This window comes from Opisthocomus hoazin, chromosome 1 (genome assembly GCF_030867145.1).
Source record: "Opisthocomus hoazin isolate bOpiHoa1 chromosome 1, bOpiHoa1.hap1, whole genome shotgun sequence".
Taxonomy (NCBI): domain Eukaryota; kingdom Metazoa; phylum Chordata; class Aves; order Opisthocomiformes; family Opisthocomidae; genus Opisthocomus; species Opisthocomus hoazin.
The window spans coordinates 62,171,596-62,182,205 of NC_134414.1; positions in this window are offsets into that span (position 1 = coordinate 62,171,596).

Consider the following 10,610-nt stretch of genomic DNA (forward strand, 5'->3'; position numbering starts at 1 on the left):
AGTCCAATGGCTTTATTTTATTTACTGATGTATATTAATATATTCAATGATGCATGTGCAACACACAGGACTAGGGATAATTTCTCGGCATGATGACTATGTGGCACGAATCGTTCTCCTAAGCGCAGTTACAGGTTTTAATGTACTCAAGGGAGAGCTTCCTCTGCTGAGTTTAAAGTCCAGAAGTTCAAAGGCACTTCTCATTAGAAATTAACCATGACACTTCAAAAATGAGAAGAGAACAACCTACTGCATGCCTGAAGAACTTGGCAAGGGCCCTCCTCACAAGCCAACAGACACCGGCGTGCCGAGAAGCGTCTCGGAGAAGAGGGATTGAGTTCAGGGGCAGCGCAAACAGGAGAGTGACCTCTTACTGTCCTGCCTTGGAAAAGACAACCGCTTGGCTTCTCCAAGCCTTGGCTGGAGAGCAAGGTCTGCAACACGAGCTGTAACGGGCTTTATTTACAGCTGTCTGTATTACGCTGACCACGCGGTAGATCTCTAGCTGAACATCCAGACGGATGCCCACCCTCGGGGCACTATTCCAGCTCCAGAGAATTCAAGCAAATCTTTAACCTTCCTGCCTTTCTGGTGTGACGCAGAAACCCCTAAGCTGACAGACGGACGTAGCAGGTCAATCGCTGAAAGGCAGCCGGGCGGAGAGCCTGTCAGGCGCTAGGCGTGCGGCCAGGGATGCTGCTGGTCCGCGCCGAACGCCAAGGAACACAGCGGTGCCCACGATGTTCGCCGGGCACACGGGCAGTTTCCGCTGGCATGCAGTGCTCGCCCCCGGGAGCCACTGCTGGAGGCGTGAGCGGGGCAGAGGGACGAGGGCTCGAAACGCGAGGATGCCCGTTTGCCGAGCCACTCGCTGGGCAGGGTGACAGCAGGCAGCCGATGCGCACGGCTAGGTGGGAGGCCTGGCAGAGCCCAGGACAATATTGGGCTGCTGAGGTAGGCGAGCGAAGGCTGCTTGGTCAGCGCTCCAGGAGGGAGGCTTGCTAGAAAAATAGGAGAAGTAACTTTCATCGAAGACAGGAGGATTGCACTTTCCCTTTGTGTTAACTGTGGCTTTTGCTTTCTGTACTTGTCCTGGTTTCAGCTCGGATAGAGTGAATTTTCCTCCCAGTTGTTGATAACACTGAAGTTTTCAGTTGTTGCTATGAAATCCAGGACTTTTTCTAGTTTCTCGTATTCAGCTAATGAGCGGGTGTGCAGGAGCTGGGAGGGAGAACAGCCTGGCAGATAGCCCACGCTGGCCAACTCAAACTTCAAACTCAGTCCTCAAAACCCATAATTTCTTCCATTTCTCTGGTCACCCTGTGCAGAGCTGGGGCATGATTCCTGCCTGAGGCTGGTGACCTTCGGCCAGCGTCCCACAGAAGCAGTGGCTTGAAACAGAGTTGCTCTGGGGCTCTACAGAGAGAGCCCACAGGCAGGCAAGAGGGATTTGCACTTCAGGCCATGCTTAAGAAAACCTCAGCCTGCAGAGATACCCGGCATTGTGGAGGCCCCAACCCTGGAAAAATTCAAGGCCAGATTGGACAGGGCTCTGAGCAACCTGGTCTAGTTGAAGATGTCCCTGCTCATGGCAGGGGAGTTGGGCTAGATGACCTGTAAAGGTCCCTTCCAACCCAAAGCATTCTATCATTCTATGATTTTTTAAAATTATCACTGGAGCCTGTGCTGCCAGAGCTGGGAAACAGTTGTGGCAGAGGTGGGTAAAAAACCCTGCATGCAGACAGTCAAAGGGCTTGGAGCAACCTTCAGGGCATTGCACGGGCTTGACAAGGATCCCAGCTTGAGGTTAGCTCCTGTTCGGAATCGGAGGAAAACTGAAACTGGTTCAGGCATGTGATCCCAAAATCAATATTTTCACAGCTTGGGGCATGTGACGTGTCACCGGAAAGAGCCTGGCGAGGACAATGGCTGGCACGGGACCGCAGCTCACAGGGCTCTGACCAGCCTGCCCATGGCCATCTGTAGGCTGGTGCCTACGCCTATGGCAGTCCCTCTAGGTTTCCTTTACAGGCAAGGAAATTACTCTCATAAAGCTGCACATCTTCCAGAGATGCCCTGTATTTAATAGGAGGGGGTAGGGTGGGATTTATGACTGGGAACTGAATTTCATGCATGATCATATTTTGCATGTAATACAAAAGTCCAATATTTTGCGTTGACAGTGCTTCCAGCAACAGCATAAACACTTCCTCCAGCTGAATTTTAACATTTGTGTCAGATTCTTTAATGGATGTAGCAAACCTGTAGCTTTTGCATGCTGGGTTATGTCCTATCTCTCTCTTACCAAATCAGGTTTTTCCCGTATGTACACAGAAAAGTTAACACTTCCCGGAATACCACATAAAAAAACCTGCTCTGGGCCACCTTTCCAAAGAAACCCTCAATCCTCAGACATCACTGCAAGTCGTTTTTGTCAATAGCGCACCATCCCATAGAAAAAAAAGAGAGCAGTCACTACAACAGTCACCGGTGTCTCCAACCTCACTGTTCAGCATCCGCTGGCATTTATATTTTGTTGGTATTTGTCAAGCAATTTATAATCAAAAGCCATCATTTTGTCACACGGAGACCTCTGAAATTTATGGATTTGCTGTTGAAAGGTTTTCTGGTTCCTACCGACACGTAACACAGAAGGTAACTACACCAGGAAGAAGGGGGGGGGGGGGGGGGGGAAGAAACTAATTTTTCCCAGAGCTGGCACAAAGTAAACAGATTGCTTCATTATCCAATTTTCTCCCACTTTACTACTTTGCTTACTGAAAAAAAGTGCAGTGCAATATTTAAATCTCCATAAAATCCTTACCACCAAAATCAGAAACATTGACTGTGTGCATGAGGCATCAGTCAGTGCTACAAATCTTCCTTACAAACTGAACTTCACTCAAAACTATTTCAGAATTTCTCCTTTTCTAAAAGTTGAAATGCGTTTCTGACATGAAAAAAAGACTTTCATAGTTTTAACGCTAAATTCTCAAAATGATTCTGCCCTTCTTCACCTGGCTTGCAGCTAAAAAGAATTAAAAAGCTGAAAGAAACATTTAAACGATCCACTGAAATCAGCGAGTTATTCGAGAAAAGACGCTTGAACAAGAGGAAAACAGAAAAGACTAGTGCATACCTGAACCTTTATTATCACTGGAAAATGCTTTATTTCTTTACAAGGGCAATGGCAAGGTGGAACTACTGCGATGTAACGACAGAGAAATATTTTCAGTCTGGGAACATGAAAGCATTAACACAACAGGCAGAGCACGTTGTGTCCTGCCCTTGGCGAATGTCTCATTGGCTACTCTGGACTGTGACCCGGCAAAAATAAGCAGCCCAAAGGAATTTTCTCCTGGGTCATATACCGCTTCATTTACTGTAGACACTGGCAGAGTGTTCTCTCGAGAGTCAGCGTGGTGGCATGACACTGCGCTGAGGAATAGGAAGACCCCACGCTGCACACAAACTGCACACCAAATGAGCCAAAGCAGCACTTGGTACGCTAAAGAGCTTCTGAGTAGACCTGATCCATTTGATTTTTGACGAGGCAGTGCTCTTGGAGGACGGGAAGACAGGGGGAACCTGGCCATGTCCCCCAGCACATGCACACTCCCATTGGCATCTGTTTTTAAGGTTTTTTCTCTCCTCAGATCTCATTACTGTCATTTTATTTGTGGTTCCTTAAGCTCAGCAAGTTTAAATTTGATTTTACATCTGTCCTCTTTATCCAAGAGCTTCTGGTTCTGTAGGCAGCCCACCCTTTCGCTGGAAGGTTTTACCCACTGCTGTCAAATCAGTCTGGCTCTCACTTCTGTTTCAAACACACACTCCACTTCAGAAACAAAATCCAACCAGCAGGATCAAAAGAAGCAGTATTGCTGATCGATTGAATTCCCATTAACATCAGCCTCAGCTTATCAATTCTTTGAACCTGTATTGATCAAAAAAAAGGTCACATATTATTTCCTTATTCTCTTTGTTTCTCAGCTACTTGAGCATGTTGATCTAAGTCAGCCTTTAACTCCGCTTTGTCACCGTGACCTTTTTTGATCCCAGCCCGTTTGCTCTCAGATTAAGTCACGCTACAGAAGCTGCTTTGCTCCAGGTTGTGGTTTTCATGCTCTCAGTTAAATGAAATCTTTCTATGCCACCGGCCGGGACAACTGGCGCTTGATAAACAGTGGGGCCGGAGATGGTAAACCACAACACCCTCTTCGTGACATAATCCTCCTCTGAGCAAATACCGGGCTGCGGTGGGAATCGGGGAGAGGAACCAGAGGAGGGCATGGGGAAGAGCTTCCTTGCAGGTAGAGATAGTGCAGGGAAGGCATAAAGCCAACTCTCACCTTCACCTGTCTCCTCTTCCTCCCAGTTGGAAACTGGGACAAATTTCTGTTGAGGACTAGGCCGTACCTAAGCAGAGATAGGTACAAAAAGCATGGTGTAACTTACCACCCCTCGCCCGTGATCTCCTGTGGACGATTTGTGCCTCCCCCAGAGCCTTTGCCGTGCCCGCCAGTCACCTCCCACCGTGCCATCTCCTCCACCACTGCCCCCAGTTGCTACCACCCCCCTTTAGCTGAAGCACACACTTATCATCTTTGCTCCTCATATCTACTTGGGAAATGAGTCTCTCTTTTACAGCAGAGTCTTTCTTCTCCTCATCCCTGCTCTGCTGTCTTGGGAATGGTATTTCACTGGCAGAGTTAAAGGCCTCCATGCCACGCTCCCCGCTTTGGGTTTTCTGCTGCATATCCAGACACATCCTCAAAAACCAGTGGATGACCATTGCAAAAATTTCCGTATGTGTAAACAACTGGAAAAGTAGTTAAAATCACCGCTGTTATGAAGTGAAAGACATATATCTGTGAAAAGAAGATTTCAGCATGTGGGCTAAATAACACAGTAGCAGGGACCACTTGCAATCGTATTCTGAGCATAACATTAAATATGTAATCCTTAGCGCACTGGTGTGCCACTTGGAGCCATAATAAGCCTAATGCATCCCAGTGCTACTCTACTGGCTTCAGTGAGGCAACAAAATCACAGGATAATAGAATAATCCAGGTTAGGGGGGACCTCCAGAGGTCATGTAGTCCAAAATACGTCTAATCAGATCAGCTTGTTCAGGGCCATGTCCAGTTAAGTCCCGAACACCTCCAAGGAGGCAGATCCCACAGGCTCTCTGGGCAGCCTTTTTCAGTGCTTGACCATCCCCATGGTAAACAATTTTTTCTTAGTATCTGTATATCTATTTTTCTTAGTATCCTAGTATCTAGAACAATTTCGCATGTTCCAACTCGTGTCCCTTGTCCTGTTGCTGCGCTCCTCCCAGAGGGTCGGCTCCAGCTTCTCCGAGTCCTCCAGCTGGGAGCTATCGTGGTGCCCGTAAAACATGACAGTGTCCTCCTCGTGCCCAGATCTACCAAGTGCTCAGGAAATGGCAGAGATGGGCTGTGGCACACGGGGGCAGAGGACGCACTTGGTGGGAAACGTTCCCGCTCCGGGGACACCAAGGTGTCAACCCTGGCCTCAGCTCAGCCCACCGGTCTGGACTCAACCTCTTCATCTTCACGGCTCACTGCAAGGATCGTTTCCAAACACCGGCTGCTGTGGAAAGACGTTTGCTTATCTGCCTCCCACCTCGATGAAATCTTTTTAAATTCCTATAGATACAGCATTCTTTTATTTTGCAAACGCTTTCAAATCGCATTAGATAGGGCCGTGTGTTCTAAAAATCAGTCTGAAAGTTTCCCCCCTTTCCACTGCGACCCACCTGTGCTTAGCAAAACTCCAGGAGATCTGGAGGCAGCTGCTGAACGCCAAGAGCTGCACCTGTGCCGTCGGCCAGGTGGAATGCACCTCCAGTAAAGCGGGAGATGCACCTCTTCACATTTCCTGCTCAGTTTGTTAAACAGGTTATATCTATTTTTAAAAGCATTGTATGACAAACTTTCAGGGAAAAACACAGGCTTTTTTCAAACAAAATTAAGTCGAGCTGGAAAAAAAAAAAAAAAGAAATAATGCATTCATCTTGGTGTCAAGAAACAAAGTCTGTAATGTCCGAACATGCTGCATAGAATGGGAGAGGGGAAAGTTTACCGGCTCGTGGAATGCAATTTTTTCACTCCTTTAAAAACACTCTGGGTTGTCCCTTCCTATTAATTTTTTGCTTTTTGTTACATAATATACAAACTACAGAGCTTAAAATCTTTCTTGTCCTGGCAGTTTACAAAAGACGTGCAGTAATTTCATTTAATTCCATTCCTGATATCTTCAGAAAAACAACGGTAGCGACCCCAGCAAGGACTGGTGATTATTAACTGATGTTCCCACTCCGACAGATTATTTTTTAGGCGGCACAGAAACATTCCTTTGTCTGCTCTCCTTTGGAGCAGAGGGTCTGGTTGCTCATTTTTCAGGCGGCGCTTTTTTGTTCTGCACGATGCAGAACGCCGTGCAAGCCTCCTCATTTTTTACAGCTGTATTAATCTCCTCTAACGCATACGCCAGTTTGGGGTGTTTTCCCCAGATCCATCACTGACAGCAGACCTGACCTTGCCCAGGGGATGATGCTCTTGCAAGGCTGTCTATACCCCCCACATGCCTGCCTTACCTTTTCAATATTCAAATTCTCAGGGAAACCCTAGCAAACAAGGAAGTTGTCCTTCAGCCTTAGAAAAATAAAGCTGGGGCTTTTTCCTTTTGCACAAGTGCTCTGGGCACCCTGGAAATCAAAACACGGCAGAGCCAGGAAAGTGTCTCAAGTTGCCCAACCTATGCATGGTAAAATTACAAGAAAAATTACTCCGGGACAAAGGCATGACGACCCTAGCCTGCTTATCCTGGCTGTAGAACAAACGCTGTTGTCATCCGGTGTTTGACTTATAAAGCAATAACGATTGCTTGTGATTTTAATCCTGCAACAGCTAAAATAATATCCTGTATTTCAGACTTGAGAGCAGAACTGTTTCTGAAGGGCTCTTCTGTACATGGTAATATCACAAACTTTTGTACATTCTAAAAATCCAACTAATGAATAATATTGCATTCTGACTAGTAAAGTACATGTAGCTTAAAAATCTTGGGAGTTTGGGGAGGTCCCTGCCGACTGGAAGCTAGCTAATGTCATTCCAATTTACAAGAAGGGTGTGAGGGAAGACCCAGAAAACTGCAGACCTGTGAGTCTAACCTCAGTTCCTGGAAAAAATATGGACAAGATCATACTGGGTACTGTTGAAAGGCATTTAAAGAACGATGCAACCATCAAGCACCGTCAACAGGGGTTCACAAAGGGCAAGTCCTGTTTAACTGACTTGATATCCTTCCATGATAAGGTCACCTGACCAGCAGATGAAGGGAAGGCGGTGGGTGTAGTTTTTCTGGATTTTAGTAAGGCTTTTGATACTGTCCCTCACAGCATCCTTCTGGACAAGTTGTCCAGCTGTGGGATGAGCGGGTTCATGGTGTGCTGGGTGAAGAACTGGCTGAAGAGCAGAGCTCACGCCGTTGTAGTGAATGGGGCTACATCTGACTGGCGACCAGTAACCAGCGGTGTCTCTCAGGGTTCAATTCTAGCACCAGTGCTGTTCAATATATTTGTCAACAACCTGGATACCAGAGTTAAACGCACCATTAGCAAGTTTGCTGATGACATCAAACCGGGAGGTGCTATTGATTCTCTTGAGGGACAAGAGGTCTTGTAGAGGGATCTAGACAGATCGGAGCATCGGGCTATGATTAATGGGATGAAATTTAACAAGTTCAAATCCCAGATTCTGCATCTGGGATGGAGTAATGCTGGGTGCCAGTATAAATGGGGAGAGGAAAGGCTGGAGAGCAGCCCTGCAGAAAGGACCTGGGGGGTGCTGGTCGGCAGCAGGCTCAACGTGAGCCAGCAGCATGTCCTGGCAGCACAGAGGGCAAACCCCATCCTGGGGTGCATCAAACACAGCATAACCAGCCCGTCAAAAGAGGCGATTGTCCCGCTGTGTTCACCGTCGGTGCGGCCTCACCTCGAGTAGTGTGTGCAGTTCTGAGCCCCACAAATTAAGAACGATGTTAAGGTGCTTCAGTGTGTCCAGGGGAGGACAGCAAAGCTGTTGGAAGGGCTGGAAGGAACGTCCTATGAGGAGCAGCTGAGGACTTCGGGCTTGTCTAGTTTGGAGAGAAGGAAGCTGACGGGCAACCTCTTAGGAAGCATTTTTTTACTGAGAGCGTGGTCAAACACTGGAGCAGGCTTCCTAGAGAGGTGGTCAATGCCCCAAGCCTGTCAGCATTTAACAGGCATTTGGACAATGCCCTGAATAACATGCTTTAACTTTTGGTCAGCCCTGAACTGGTCAGGCAGTTGGACAGACGGTTGTTGTAGGCCCCTTCCAACTGAAATCTTCAACTTACTAATAATTCCACCCCAAATGCCATTTTTATGCCCAAGAGTCAATGAGACTTGCTACAAAAAATGAACCACAATGGTTGGTTTTCTCACAAAAAGGTGTGAGCACCTTTATTTCTCAGTCCAAGCAGATAAATCCACACTCATTCAAATGACACAGCACAAAAGTCTGTTAATGCAATGATCTGATCAATTTATGTACAGAAAAGAACAGGAATCTGTCTCACAACAGTCTGAGGGACTTCAAAAAAATTCCCCAGTCATAGATTGTCCCAAAACATGGGAATAAGAAACAAAGCAATGGCCAAGTTTTTCGCTCTACTACACAAGCTAAAAATAGCTAAGAAAGCCAAGTAAGCAAAGCCAAAGCCAGAGCTATGGTGGCAGGAAGACAGAGGTTGAAGGGAGCTATAGGCATGTCTTCACATGGATATCAAGTTCCTAGCACAGCAACAGGGAGAAAAGGCACCATTGTTTTCTGGAAAACTGGAAGCTGGAAGATGCGTGAGTTAAGCTCATGATGGAGGAACTTGGTGTTACACGAGAGAGAAGCTGTAAGCTTAATAAGGGGGCAGATGCAACCTCACAGATGAATGTCTTCCAACATCTAATCCATGCAGATCCCAGCCAACACAAATAAAACGCCACAGGGGAGGAGTATCTCCTGCAACTTCCCTTACCCTTCAACTTGGAGTGAATGCTCAGCCATGCATGATGTCACCACCACAGATGAGATCAGAAGCTCAACATCTTGCTTTGATTTCAGATGAGAAAGACAGTGACAACTGGACTAGCAACATAAAAGCCCCCAGAAACAGCAGTACCGGGAGCAGAGAAGAGGAGCCTTTTCCTGAAGCAAGCCTGGTTCTCATACAGTCTGAGGCCACTCTACATCATTCTGGATAAAAAGTGGTTTACAAGAGAACAAACATACAAGTTGGCCCTGCTTGAAGGGTCCTTGCTCACAAGCAGAGTGGGTTTGAGGTGGAACTTTATCTGTCCTAAGCCTCCTGCATGGGCTCCCTCTGAAGTCCCTGGCGGTAGATGGGTGCCTGTCAGAGAGACATGGATCCACACTGCACATCACAGCCAATGTTCAGCTCTGTGAAAGCAGAATGGTCTGAGACAGTGGCTGTTGGAGATCACAGCCAGAGCCCCTAGCAGGTTCATCAGGGTCACCCACCTTCAGCAGGCTTGCGCACCCAGACTACCCCCTTCCACAGCCCCTCTGGGAAGGGGTGCCTGGGCTTGTCAGGAAGCTTCTCATCCTCCTCCTCTTCTTCCCCGGGGCTCAGGCTCAGACCTAGAAGTCCCCAGGCTGGGCTCCTGTCCCTCAACACTGGCTCCAGCCTCCTGGTTACAGTGTGGCAGCACACTGAACACTTCCGATGGGCCCTGGCCAAAATTTGCCCAGACACCATTCCCTGGATTCAACAAGCTTTACACCGGCCAAAGCGGCGTTATCAACAAAGGAATTGGTGCGCTCCCCGCGTCAAGAAAACGCGCTCACCCAGACTTGGACTCCAGTCTCCTACCTCCGACTGGATTAGATCCCAGCTGACAGCTGCTTGGGTTGACCTAGCTTTCCACCGCCAAAAGAAATCCAGTCGGCAAGACCTCAAAGTGCTGTGATGGGGGAAAACACTCAGAAAAACTTTGTTTTTTCCTTTCTGCTGCCATACCCCTACAATAAATGGATTGCAATGTCATGTAGATGAGACTTAGCACTGCGGTCATAATCCTTGACCCAGCAGCACTTCTCTATGTCCCACAGTGATGTCTGGCGACAGCCTGCTGCCGTAGCAGCGTGTGGCTCACCCACACCCAGACCCTTTCCCTCTCTTTTCCCTCCCGAGGAGAGGACATCTTGGCACAGAGGCTGCACAGGAGCCGTAGCGCACTCCACGCCCGGTGCTGCTGTCTGGACAAGCCTGCTGCCTGCTTTCCTGTCTCCGTCTTCCCTGCCGGTCCCTGCGTGTGCCTCCTGTGAGACGGAGGGTGCCGGGGAGGCAGCGAGCGGGCAGAGAGCCACCGCACCGGCAAACGCAGCTGCGGACCCCATTTTATCCGCGCTGGGGCATCAACACGTTGACAAACAGCCTGTTCCCACTGAGCCCTGACAGGTGTCCAAGCGTACACCTCACTCTCGCTGGGGAATTTTTACCTTTATTTTTTTTTTTTCCCTTTATTTTTTTTTTTTTTAATGCCT